General features: G+C 41.2%; 1 protein-coding gene across 2 annotated transcripts in view; it reads left to right on the top strand.

The window, feature by feature from the left end:
* ZBTB38 (zinc finger and BTB domain containing 38) overlaps positions 1 to 11,972 on the top strand; it is a 172,753-nt gene extending 160,781 nt beyond the window's left edge. The window contains exon 4 of one of the 2 annotated variants that reach the window (XR_009612080.3): positions 9,455 to 11,972. The gene's annotated coding sequence lies outside the window, so the exon portion shown is untranslated. The remainder of the gene's footprint in view (positions 1 to 9,454) is intronic. The other variant, XR_013549841.2, reaches the window with a different exon arrangement.
* The last annotated feature ends 906 nt before the right edge of the window (positions 11,973 to 12,878 follow it).

The raw sequence follows: 12,878 nt of genomic DNA, 5'->3' as shown, positions 1-12,878 counted from the left end.
CTTTGTGGTGCTTCCTGGGCCTAACCCTCTTCCAGGTGAAAACTGTTTTCAGATCGCAGACACTCACAAAAGTTTTCTCAAATTTCCTGTTCTTGTTACAACCGTGTTGCCATTTACATGGATAAAATCCATCCCCTTGATCCCATCCCTCCTCCTCCAACTTCTTTAGCAATTGCCCCAGATAGAAGATGCCTCTCTAGCAAACCAACGAACAAACACACCCAAAAGCACAGAACTTGGAGAGCTTCCAGGTTGGCAAACGTGGATATGCAGGGAAAGTGGCACGTGCCCAAGGAGGGCACACAAGCTTCATGTCCTTTTCCCCATTTCTTGCCCTAAGTATCTCTTCCATTTGGCTTTCCCTAACTGTACTCTTTAATAATAAATAGTAACCTAGCTAAATGGAAAAAAGAAAGTTCCTCTCTTCTTCAATGGCCTGCTAAGGTCACACCTTATTTTCTGGATTTCTAGCCAATGAGTATGTATATATAAATTCAAGATATTGAAATTATTTAGTACATGTACAAAATATATGTATTATGTAAAAGTATAAAATTATAAAATATTTTTACAATATAAAATATATAATATATTATATCAAATATATATGCACAAAAAGCATGTATTCATTTTTATCACATAATGAATACTATTTTCATATCATGATAACTTTTAAAAGTGAATTATACCTTATATATGACACCAAAGGCAAAAGCAGCAAAAGAAAAAAAAATAGGTTAGTTGGACACTGTCAAAATTAAAACCTTTGGTGATTCAAAGGATATCACCAAGAAAATGCAAAGAGAACCCTAAGAATGGTAGAAAATATTTTAAAATCATATATCTGGTAAAGGCCATATCTAGAATATATAAAGTGCAATTACGACTCAATTATAAAAAGATACATAACCCATTTTTTAAATGGACCAATGATCTACACAGACATTTTTCCAAAGAAAATATACAAATGGCTAATAAGCACATGAAAAGATGCTCCACGCCACTAATCATCAGGGAAATGCAGATCAAAACCGCAATGAGATACCACCTCACACCCACTAGATGGCTATAATCGAAAAAACAAAACAACAACAACAACAACAACAACAAAACAGGTAATAACAAGATTTAGGGATCATGTAGAGAAATTGGAACCCTTATGCATTGCTAGCGGGAATGTAAAGTGGTGCAACCTTTTTGGAAACAGTCTGGAAGTTCCTCAAAATATTGAATATAGAGTTAGTAGAGGACCCAGCAATTCCACTCCTAAGTAAATACTCAAGAGAAACGAAAGTATATATCCACACACAGACTTGTACGCCAGTGTTCACGTCAGCATGATTCGTAATAGCCAAAAAAGTATAAACAATCCAAATGCCCATCAACGGATGAAAAGATAAATAAAATGTGGTATAGCCACACTGCAGAATATTATTCACCCATATGAAAGAATGAAGTACTGGGGTGCCTGGGTGGCCTAGCTGGTTTAGCATCTGGCTCTTGGTTTCAACTCAGCTCACGATCTCACAGTTTGGGCTCTATGCTGACAGTGGGGAGCCTGCTCGGGATTCTCCTTCTCCCCTTCTCTCCCTGGCCCTCCCCCACTCATCCTATTTCTGTCTCTCTAAATAAATAAAAACTTTTTAAAAAGCTAATTATAAGTAGTAACATATTTTAAATAATCAACAAACAAAATTATTTTTAAAATGCCCTGTAATCCATGCACTGAACAGCTTCATAACCTTTGTTTCTACCCATCTTATAAAGACTAAGGCAACCTCCCTGAATGTCTCTACAAAAGAATTTCTAGGGGTTATTGCTGAAGTTAACCCTAGACCATGACTCCTCCAGGTGAAAATAAAACTCATTTATTCTAGAAGGAAGAAACTAAGTTCTCCACTGGAGAGGAAGGAAAGACCTCAGAAGTAAATCAACCAATCACATTAAGTAGAAAAAGGACGTGAGAAAGGTGGATAAATTGTAAACCAAACTATGGCCTTGGCCAAACCATGCTAACTTCTCTGAGCCCAGTTGCTGCCTCTGTTAATGGGAATAATAACCCTGCACACAGGTTTCACACCGGGTTGCCCCAGGGCTGTTGTGAAGGTCAGAGGATTGTCTGCCAAGAACAGTGACCTCCTGCCCCCGTTTGCCACGTTTCCCAGTTTTAAAACCAAAGTAGTCTCCAGAAAACCTAGATGAGTTGGGTATCTTACTACAATTGAGTTTTTAAGGTCCAAAGTAGATTTTGGAGCACAGGAAGAAATACACGGGTTGACATGCGTCTGAATCAATATTTAGTTCATTTAAGTTAGAAAAATAAGCTTAAAGTCACTTGTAAACAGAGTTGTTTTATTCATAAATACATACATTCGAAAGTATAAAAATAAAAATAATTATTTTCTCTCACCCTTGAGAGAGGTGATATTCTCCTAACAATAACTATTTCTTTTTTTTTTTTTTAACGTTTATTTATTTTTGAGACAGAGAGAGACAGAGCATGAGTGGGGGAGGGTCAGAGAGAGAGGGAGACACAGAATCAGAAGCAGGCTCCAGGCTCTGAGCTGTCAGCACAGAGCCCGACGTGGGGCTTGAATTCACGGACCGCGAGATCACAACCTGAGCCAAAGTCGGACGCTTACCTGACTGACCCACCCAGGCGCCCCCAACAATAACTATTTCTATAAATTGACCTGGGGCACCTGGGTGGCTCAGTCGGTTGAGTGTCCGACTTTGGCTCAGATCATGATCTCACGGTTCGCGGGTCTAAGCTCTGAGTCGGGCTCTGTGTTGACAGCTCAGAGCCCGGAGCTGCTTTAGATTCTGTGTCTCCTCTCTCTGCCCCTCCCCTGCTCACTCTCTGACTCTGTCTCTCTCTTAAAAATAAGCATTAAACATTTTTTTTAATTGACCTAACTAAATACCCTTAAGCATTTACTACATTTACAAATTTTTCTTACAAGAATTTTTAAAAATTTTTTTTAAGTTTTTTAATTTGTTTTGAGAGAGAACGAATGTGAGCATGGGAGGGGCAGAGAGAGGGAGGAAGAGAGAGAATTCCAAACAAGCTCTGCACTGTCAGCACAGGGCCAGACATGGGGCTTGAACCCATGAACCATGAGATCCTGACCTGAGCCAAAATCCAGAGTCCTTCTGCTTAACTGACTGAGCCACCCAGGCACCCCTAAGACAACATTTACAAATTTAGTGTCAAATCCTCTCAGGCATTTCAGTTACCTCATAAAACAGTTATAAACTTAACAAACAAAATCTTGCTAAATCCAACCAATCAGCAAAACTAGAATGCAGCCCACAGAATGGGAGAAGATATTTGCAAATGACATATCAAATAAAGGGTTAGTATCCAAAATATACAAAGAACTTACACAAGTCAACATCCCAAAAACAAATAATCCAATTAGAAAGTGGGCAGAAGACATGAACAGACATTTCTCCAAAGAAGACATCCAGATGGCTAATGGACACATGAAAAGATGTCCGTTATTACTTACCATCAGGGAAATACAAATCAAATACAATGAGATATCACCTCACACCTGTCAGAATGGCAAAAATCAATAACACAAGAAACAAGTGTTGGTTGAGGATGTGGAGAAAAAGGAACACTAGTGCACTGTTGGTAGGAATGCAAACTGGTGCAGCCATTCTGGAAAACAGTATGGAGTTTCCTCAAAAAGTTAGAAATAGAACTGCCTTATACAGTCGCACTACTGGGTATTTACCCAAAGAATACAAAACACTAATTCAAATGTTTATTTATTTTTTGAAAGAGAGGGGGGAAGAAACAGAGAGAGGGAAAGAGAGAGACAGAGAATCCCAAGCAGGATCCATGCTATCAGTACAGAGCCCAACGCTTGGCTGGATCTCACGAATTGTGAGGTCATGACCTGAGCCGAGATCAAGTGTCAGACTCTTAACTGACTGAGTCACTCAGGTGCCCCAAAAAACACTAATTCAAAGGGATACATGCACCCCTGTGTTTATAGCAGCATTATTTATAATAGCCAAGATATGGAGGCATTCCAAGTGTCCATCAATTGATGACTGGATATATACAATGGAATATCATTCAGCCATAAAAAAGAATAATATGTTGGGGCGCCTGGGTGGCTCACTTGATCAAGCATCCAAACCTTAATTTTGGCTCAGGGCATGATCCCAGGGTCATGGGATCAAGCCCCTTGTCAGACTCTGTGCTGAGAATGGAGACTGCTAAAGATTCTCTCTCTTCTTCTGCCCCTCTCCCCTTCTCACTCTCTCTCTAAAATAAAGTTTTTTAAAAGAATGAAATCTTGCCGTTTGCAGTGACATAGCTGGAGCTAGAGAGTATAATGCTAAGCCAAATAGGTCAGAGAAAGACAAATACCATATGATTTCATTCATATGTGGAAATTAAGAAACAAAACAAATAGGCAAAGGGAGGAAAAAAAAAGAGAGAGAGAGGCAAACCAAAAAAACAGACTGTTAACTATAGAGAACAAACTGATGGTTACCAGATGGGAGGTGGGTGGGGTATAGGTGAAATAGGCGACGGGGACTAAAGAGTGCCCTTGTTGTGATGAGCACCGGGTGCTGTATGGAAGTGTTGAATCACTATATTACACGCCTGAGATATACCACTGTACATTAACCAGCTGGAATTAAAATAAAACTTTAAAAACTTTTAAAACGATATTAACTAGAAAAAAAATCTTGCTAAATCCATCAAAAAGTAATAAATACATGAAATGAAACTTATTGATGTTGGGGCACCTGGGTGGCTCAGTCACTGAGTGTCCAACTTCAGCTCAGGTTATGATCTCACGGTTCATGAGTTTGAGCCCTGCATCGGGCTCTGTGCTGATGGCACCGAGCCTGCTTTGGATCATCGGTCTCCCCCTCACTCTCTGCCTCTCCCCCACTTGCATTCTCTCATGCTCTCTCTCTCTCTCTCTCTCTCTCAAAAATAAATAAACTTACTTATTGATGTAGGAAATCAAATTCACTTAACATTCAAACTCTGTTTACAAATTTAATTACATTATCTTAGTTTCTAATTAAAATCTCTTAATTTATCCAATAGAATAAATAACGAATATAAATTATAATGATGATTATGCAACTTATATTTAACTCTAGCATTTAATAGTATGGTTGATTTACTTTTTCACACCCAAACTTTTTTCCCTATCTTCCTACAAAGACAGTTTATCCAACCCAGTTGCAGAGCTGCTATCTCAGATCCATGGAACATGAACCCAGAACTCAGGATGCCCTCCACTGAGATGTTAACCCAGTACCTGTTAATACTCTGAGTCTCCTTTTAGAGTATGTGACTGTCTAAGCCCATGTATCCTTTTCCCCAATTTCTGCCTTGACCTCTTATATAACTTTCAATTTTCTGATTTTCTGAATCCTATTTATAATCAACCAGCCTATTCCCCTCCGGGTTTACATTGAAGAGATTTTTTTTTCCCCCTCTTTACACCTGCTTTAATTATCTTGTTTTCAAGTATTCTGAAACTTCTTGATGAACAATATGGTTTTGGTTTTTTTTTTTTTTTTTGAGAGAAAGAGAGAGAGAGGGAGAGAGAGGACATGTGGGGGAAGGGCAGAGGGAAAAGGAGAGAGAGAATCTTAAGCTGGGCATGGGAGCCTGATGCTGGGCTCTATCTCAGGACGGTGAGATCATGATCTGAGCCAAAATCAAAAGTCAGACACTTAACCCAATGAGCCACCCAGGCACCCCTAGTACATTTAAAGCACTTTCCAAATATAAGGAAATATAGACTTACAAATGTTACTGCCGTTATTATTTGGTCAACATTGATGAGTTCCTTTATATCAATTAATAAATACTTGTTGAGGGTTGCCTGGCTGGCTCAGTCAGTAGAGCATGTGACTCTTTATCTTGGGGTTGTAAGTCTAAGACCCACATTGGGTGTAGAGATTACTTAAAAAAACAAAAATCTTTTTAAAAATACATACATACATACATACATACTTGTTGAATAAGATGTAAGGGGAAAATCAAAATTCTATTCATTGCATTTTGAGAAATGGCAGATGATTCTAATAGTTCATCTGGAAGAAAAAGCAAACAAGAAAAGATGAGAAAAATTCCAAAGGCAATTAGCAATGAGGAAGACTTAGATATTAAAAGTTATTAAATAGTTATTGTGGTCAAATATGTGTGGTATTGGCACAGTAATTGACAGGCCGATTAAGGGAACAGAAATGAAAGTCATAAAATTGTAATTACATATAGGATTGTGTAGTTTATAATAAAAGAAGGAATACAAACCAATGAAAAGCAAATGGCCTATTAAACAAATGGTGTTGAGATTCTTGCCTATTGGGGGGAAATATGTAAAGTTTGGTTCCAACCATATGCTAAAATTAATTTCCAATGAATTAAAGAGTGAAATGCTCTATCTCTCTCTGTCTCTCAAAAATAAATAAATGTTAAAAAAAAATTTTTTTAAAGAGTTTGGAAATCTGTCCAGAAGTAGAGATAAGCAAGCCAACAACTCCGTTTTAACACTGGCACAATAAAACCACTGACAAGAGATGAGGGAACTCAACATTATGAAGTCAATAAGAATTTCTCCTAAAATGGACGAATAGACCAAGGTGCGCATATGTGTTTGACACATAGCCTTTAAAAATATATGTGTCCCTATGAAGCATAATTAGTAACATCTTTGGCCAGGATTCTGTTAGCTATCATGTTCATGCTTTCTTTTCCAGCGTAATAACGGATGTTTACAATAATGACTAAGGAACTTCAGGTTCCTGAAGTTTCTTTTCTATAATCTTTTATTGATGAAATCACCACACCATCACTATAGAATGTATTTCTATCACAAATGTCTGTGTCTGCAAGTGACTCATGCAGAGCACACAAGGTAATTTTATTAATTGTTCCCTGTCATTCCCAGCATTCCCTGACAATGCTTGTGTAACAGATATTAGACTACAGTTTAATGTAGATTCTCTTATCTGAAGTGTAGACAATGGCATTAAACAAAGCTAGTATTTAATAGAGAAAAGGTAAGAAAATAGTAAGTTTAGCTGATGAAGTCAAATTTAAAAATGCAAAAATCGGGGGGCGGCGTGCCTGGGTGGCTTCAGTTGGTTAAGCGTCCAATTTTGGCTTAGGTCATGATCTCATGGTTCGTGGGTTTGAACCCCACATCAGGCTCTGTGCCACAGAGCCTGCTTCAGATCCTGTTTCCCTCTCTATCTGCCCCTCCCTCACTCATTCTCTCTCTCTCTCTCTCTCTTTCTCTGTCCCCCTCCCTCTCTCTCTCTCTCTCTCTCTCTAAGAAGGGAATTGTCTAAAATGTTAAAATCTATCCTGTGCATATCTATTAAGTTATTAGGAGTATCTGTGGCACTCTTTAAAATCAGCCCGGCCGTGGTATCCAACAGACAAAATAACCAACAGAGGGAAAGTGCTCCGTTCATCTCCCGTGAAATGTTACACTTCAGCCAAAGCCTGGGATGGGTTCCATCCTCTCTCTTCAAAATGCCCTTCCTTCTTCTCGCTCTCTCTCTCAAAATGCAGTAATTTCATCAGAGGCTGCACAAAACCTTTAACTTCAATCTCCCAAATATGGTTTTCTTCCTGGTAATTCCCTTCTCATGACACAGTCAGAAACTCTAGCTCTCTCAAAGCTGACATTCTAGTTTCTCACTCTCTGTCACTCAGGTTCTCCATGACATGCTGTAACTTTCTTTCGGTCTTGCTCCCCAGTTGTCTTTGTGCAAATCCTGTAGGCAAAGAAGTATAAGTCCACCCCTGGACGAGACATTGCCTATCTCCCTTTCCTGCCTCTGTTCAATGCCTCTCCCCCCCTGCCATTCCAGGCATCTGAAGTGACTTTTTCTCTTGTCAATAAATGATGCCTTCCTTAAAACAAAATCACCAACTTTTTAGGTGTTAAAGGTCCTTTAAAAAAAAAAAAAGATCATTGATGATATAAACAGTGACTTGTTTCTAACATTTTGCTTTGCAGAATAAAAAGTTGATAGCCCTATGTTGGCCCTCCCATTAAAACCATGTTAGCACAGCAAACTTGTGAATTGTAGAATCAGAGAAGCTCAGCCCTACAAAGAAGTCTCCTTTTGCAAGTCCTGGCCTGACCCCATGGAGAGAAAATAGGAGAACTGTCCTAGTCCTGAGGCTCCTGTGAGTTCAAGGATAGCAAAGAGCCCTTTCTCCTCTCTCTGTTAAGATTTGCCCTCAGAGTCTGGTTTCCTGTCTGAGGACCTACGTCTTCTTCCGGCCATTCACTGGACAGATGTGGTCTACCCACAGGGCTGCGGTCTCAGCCTTGCAGGCCTCAATGGAACAACCACATTAGAACATAACATGTGGCATGAAAAATTATCAACGTATATAATGGTGATAATATAGTTTTGAAATAGACGAAGATGCTGTTTTCTTGTATATTTCCTTATGCTGACCTCTCTCCACCCCCATACCTCCAGTGGTTTCCAGTTGTTCAGGGAAGCTTAGGATTGTTACAGGAGGAATAGAAAGAAAAAGAGAAACAGAGAAAGCAAAAGTTAAGTGTCTGTTTCCAAATGAGATTTTTGAATTTTTCAGCCAGATTATCTTAAAACTAGACTTTGTAAAAGAGAAAAGATAGTCTAGATTCTCTTCTCTCTCTTGTTAACATATCAAAAGCCAACTTGATCATAGAGTTCTTATGAAGGGAAGTCCTGGAGTAAAGAGGAAGAGGAGGAATGCCTACCCTATCAGTTCTAGTGGACTATCTAAGAAAGAAGGGGAAGTAAGGTAGCGTAGCCCTCAGAGGTGAGCCTAATCTCCCTTCTCTTGGTTCCACCCAAAGCAAGGAGGTTTGTGAGGTGGGTGGGGGAAAGGTTAGGGGTTTCCGAAGACTTCATCTTTGGGACTCTGAGAGGGCCTGACGTTGCAGGTGATTGGCATCACCCCGGGAATGGCTTCCTCAACAGCATAGCATCATTCTGCTGGGAGAGAAGCAAAATGTGATTTCCTGGGCTGCCTCCAGGACCAGTATGGAATAAATTGGACCAAGGAGTTCCCATCTGCTCCAGAGAAGAGGCCTGGAAAGTAGCTGAATCGAGAGCCAGCAGGCCTCCAAGCATAGGCCAAGGAAAAGGTGAATCAGCAGTAAGACTGGGGGTGGACACCCTAGGCAAGAGCCAGATGGAGGATGTGGGGTCTGCAGCAGCAGCCAGAGCAGAGACTGAGTCATCAGGGAGCAGAAGCAGGCCTTCCAAGGCAGGAGGGACCAGGCCTTAGGTACTGTAGTTACAGCCCGAGCAGAGCTCACAGAACTTCCAGAGATGGATTGGATACAACCCAGGAAGCGTCCAGACCACTGACCCACAGCAGAAATCAACAAAGATGCACAAGCTTCTGCATGGACCTGAGGATCCTATCTTTTCTCTGTCCCTGCAGGGTCTGCTAGCCACAACTCCACCATCTCGAAGAGACAGAGAAGGAGGATGCATTTACCTAAGGAGGACCATTTACCTAAAATGTCTGTTTAAATTATGTGCCGGAATACTTTTCTCTCCCTTCGGTGGTTAGAGGCTCATCAGGAAGACAAAAACTATTTTAGAGACATGAAAATGCTGCATCTTCTCTTGTGCATTTGTGAGGAGGGTGAAAAAATCTGCAACCCTTCACACTCAGGAGTGTCGCCAGCTCTTCCCGTCCTCCTCCCCGTTGCTAAATGTGGTGCCGCTTAGCTGCTCAGTTCCTCCCATCCACCCACACCCAACTGTGGAGAAGAGCTTGCAGGGTCCAGACCAGATCTTTGGGAATTCCACCACACAACCAGGGGGAGGGGAGAGGGATGGAAGTGGTATAAGCCACACGGGTAGGTTGCAAGGAGAAAGAATAAAAGAGGCCACGGAGAGCAGGGGGCATGAATGTGTTCAGATGCATCATGTAGGAGAGGGAGAAGAAGGGAGAGAGTGGGTGGATGGGAGAGCACACTACTGGAGGGGAACGAGAGTGAGGAATGGAATGGTTGAATATTAGAGAAGAGGAAAATTATTTTGGTGAAAGATGCTGTGGATTACATACTTGGATCCCATTCATATTCCTGGAGATTTAAAAGTGGAATTCCTGGGGCACCTGGGTGACTCAGTCGGTTAAGCATCCGACTCTTGATTTCAGCTCAGGTCATGATCTCATGGATTGTGAGATCGAGCCCCGTGGTGGGCACTGCGCTGATAGTGTGGAGCTGCTTGGGATTCTCTCTCTCGCCCTCTCTCTGCCTCTCTGCCCCCCACCAAAATAAACAAATAAATAAATTTTTTTTAAAGTAGAATTCTTACCAGGACTTTGCTTTTTTGAACCCTACCTACTCAGGGTCTGCACCACATGGATTGCAGTTTTTGGCAGGTTTACAAACACAGACACCTGCCATTTTACTGAAGATGTATTCATATGGAGCACGGATTCTCAATGGGAGGTGATCATGGGAGTGGCTAGAGGCCACTCAGCGATGTCTGGAGACATTTTTGGTTATCACAACCGGGAGATGCTGTTGGCCAGAAATGTTGCTAAACATCCTACAACGTACAGGACAGTCCCCAAGAGCAGAGAATTATCCCAGCCAAAATGTCAATAGTGCCACAGTTGAGAAGACCTGGTATAGAAAAATGGAGGAGGGAGCTGTTGTCTCCTTATATCTTCTCTTCCCAAACACTACATGAAAGACAGCTTTTTTTCATTTTATTATTATTTATTATTATTTTAATGTTTATTTACTTTTAGGGGAGAGAGAGAGAGAGGTGTGAGCGTGGAAGGGACAGAGAGAGAGGGAGACACAGAATCCAAAGCAGGCTCCAGGCTCTGAGCTGTCAGCACAGAGCCCAACACAGGGCTCAAACTCACGGACTATGAGATCATGACCTGAGCTGCAGTCGGACGCTTAACTGACTAAGCCACCCAGGTGCCCTAGCTTTTTTCATTTTAAACATTTTATCAAGCTTGGCAATATTAATTTTTTTTAAGTTTATTTTTTTTTTCGTAATCTCTACACCCAATGTGGGACTCGAACTCGACCCCCAGATCAAGAGTCACCACACTTTACTAACTAAGCCAGTCAGGTGCCCCTGTGATATTAATTCTTAAACAGCACTAAATACATACAGTACTATTATGCAAATCATAGATTTTGGGTTCCTAAAAACCTTTAAGTTAGGAGAGTTCCTATTGTAGAATTCCAGACTCCATGGAAAAATAAAGTTGAATATTCGGAGGTTTCCAGAAAATTGACGAAAAGCCTTAACACATATTTCTACTCTCAATGTAAATATACACCAAACTAGCACACCAGACAAAATAGCTATTACATTTCAGGTGTGATCAGTATGAGCAACTATTGCTTCTCTCCGTCTTTTGCTCACTACTAGAAGATCCTCAGAGCTGCCCCCCTCTGCCCCCAGCAATTTCACTAAAGTATTTGGTGTGGCTGCAGATAAGACATCTACTAAGAAGGATTATTTGGGGTAAGGGTGTTAAGCGATAGTGGTACATCTGGCTCTCCATTCAAATGCAGTAGTAAATGCCTTTGGATTTTGATTCCACTCTTCCTGGCCCCTCTCCATCAGCCTTTCCTCCATATCTGCACAGATAGCCCTAGAGTGTCCTCATAAGGATGACCTCACGTGGCTTAAAGCAACAACACAGCAAACTAGAGGCTTCCATTTTAGTGGCCATATGGACTCAATTATTTCAAATAGGTCACCAGCTTATCACACTTCCTATTTCTTTTGTGGCTGAATATCCATGTTTTTTCCCTGGAATTCAGTTTTATGAATAAATGCCAAAGTCTTCAAAATTACATAAAATACAGTTTGCAACAACAAAAATATTACTTGTAAATGTTTTAAGGGGAGAGGACTTTATTCTCTCATGACATTCCTGATCTCTATTTTATTTTTTTTTAATGTTTATTTATTTTTGAGAGAGACAGAGACAGAATGCGAGTGGGTTAGGGGCGGAGAGAGAGAGGGAGACACAGAATCCAAAGCAGGCTCCAGGCTCTGAGCTGTCAGCACAGAGCCCGACCCGGGGCTTGAACCCACGAACCGTGAGATCATGACCTGAGCCCAAGTTGGAGCCTTAACGGAATAAGCCACCCAGGCGCCCCCAATCTCACTCTATTTTAAATTGAAGATGGGGTGGGGGGGTCACCTGGGTGGCTCAGTCAGTTGAGCGACCGACTTCGGCTCCAGTCATATCTTGCAGTTTGTGAGTTCGAGCCCGGCATCGGGCTCTGTGCTGACGACTCAGAGCCTGGAGCCTGCTTCGGAGTCTGTGTCTCCCTCTCTCTGCCCCTTCCCCACTCATGATCTGTCTCTCTCTGTCTCTCAAAATTGAATAAACGTTAAAAAAATTTTTTTTAATTTTAAATGGGAAGCAGTGACCTAGGAGAAGACTACCAACACCCTTGACCTTGGGAGGTTAATTCAGGCATCTGTCCTTTCATTGGGGTCCATACTGTGAGGGCTGGAATACAGCGCTGGGTTGTCCTTAACCTCTACATTTTTCTGTAGGGCCATGTCAAGAAGTCAGAGACAGGACACAGTGCCAGAGAGAGATTGCCACCAGGCCTGATCCTAGCAAAAATGCCACCTAAATAACTGCCTTTAGATATCCCCCAGTTTGGTGGAGACCTGACTCCTTCCTCCAGTAGCAGCAAATGGCATGCACAGCCACCAAGTGATGAGCAGTGTGCATCAGGTGATTTATGAATGAACAACTTGGATTATAAGAGATGGTTTCATAGTGTCAGCACATGATGTGCAAAAGTCAAATTTGTAACAGCTAGGATCATGCTTTTGGCTTCACTGACTGACAAATG

Source organism: Panthera onca, chromosome C2 (genome assembly GCF_046562875.1).
Source record: "Panthera onca isolate mPanOnc1 chromosome C2, mPanOnc1 haplotype 2, whole genome shotgun sequence".
NCBI classification, from domain to species: Eukaryota; Metazoa; Chordata; class Mammalia; order Carnivora; family Felidae; genus Panthera; species Panthera onca.
This window is presented reverse-complemented; position numbering and strand designations above follow the sequence as displayed.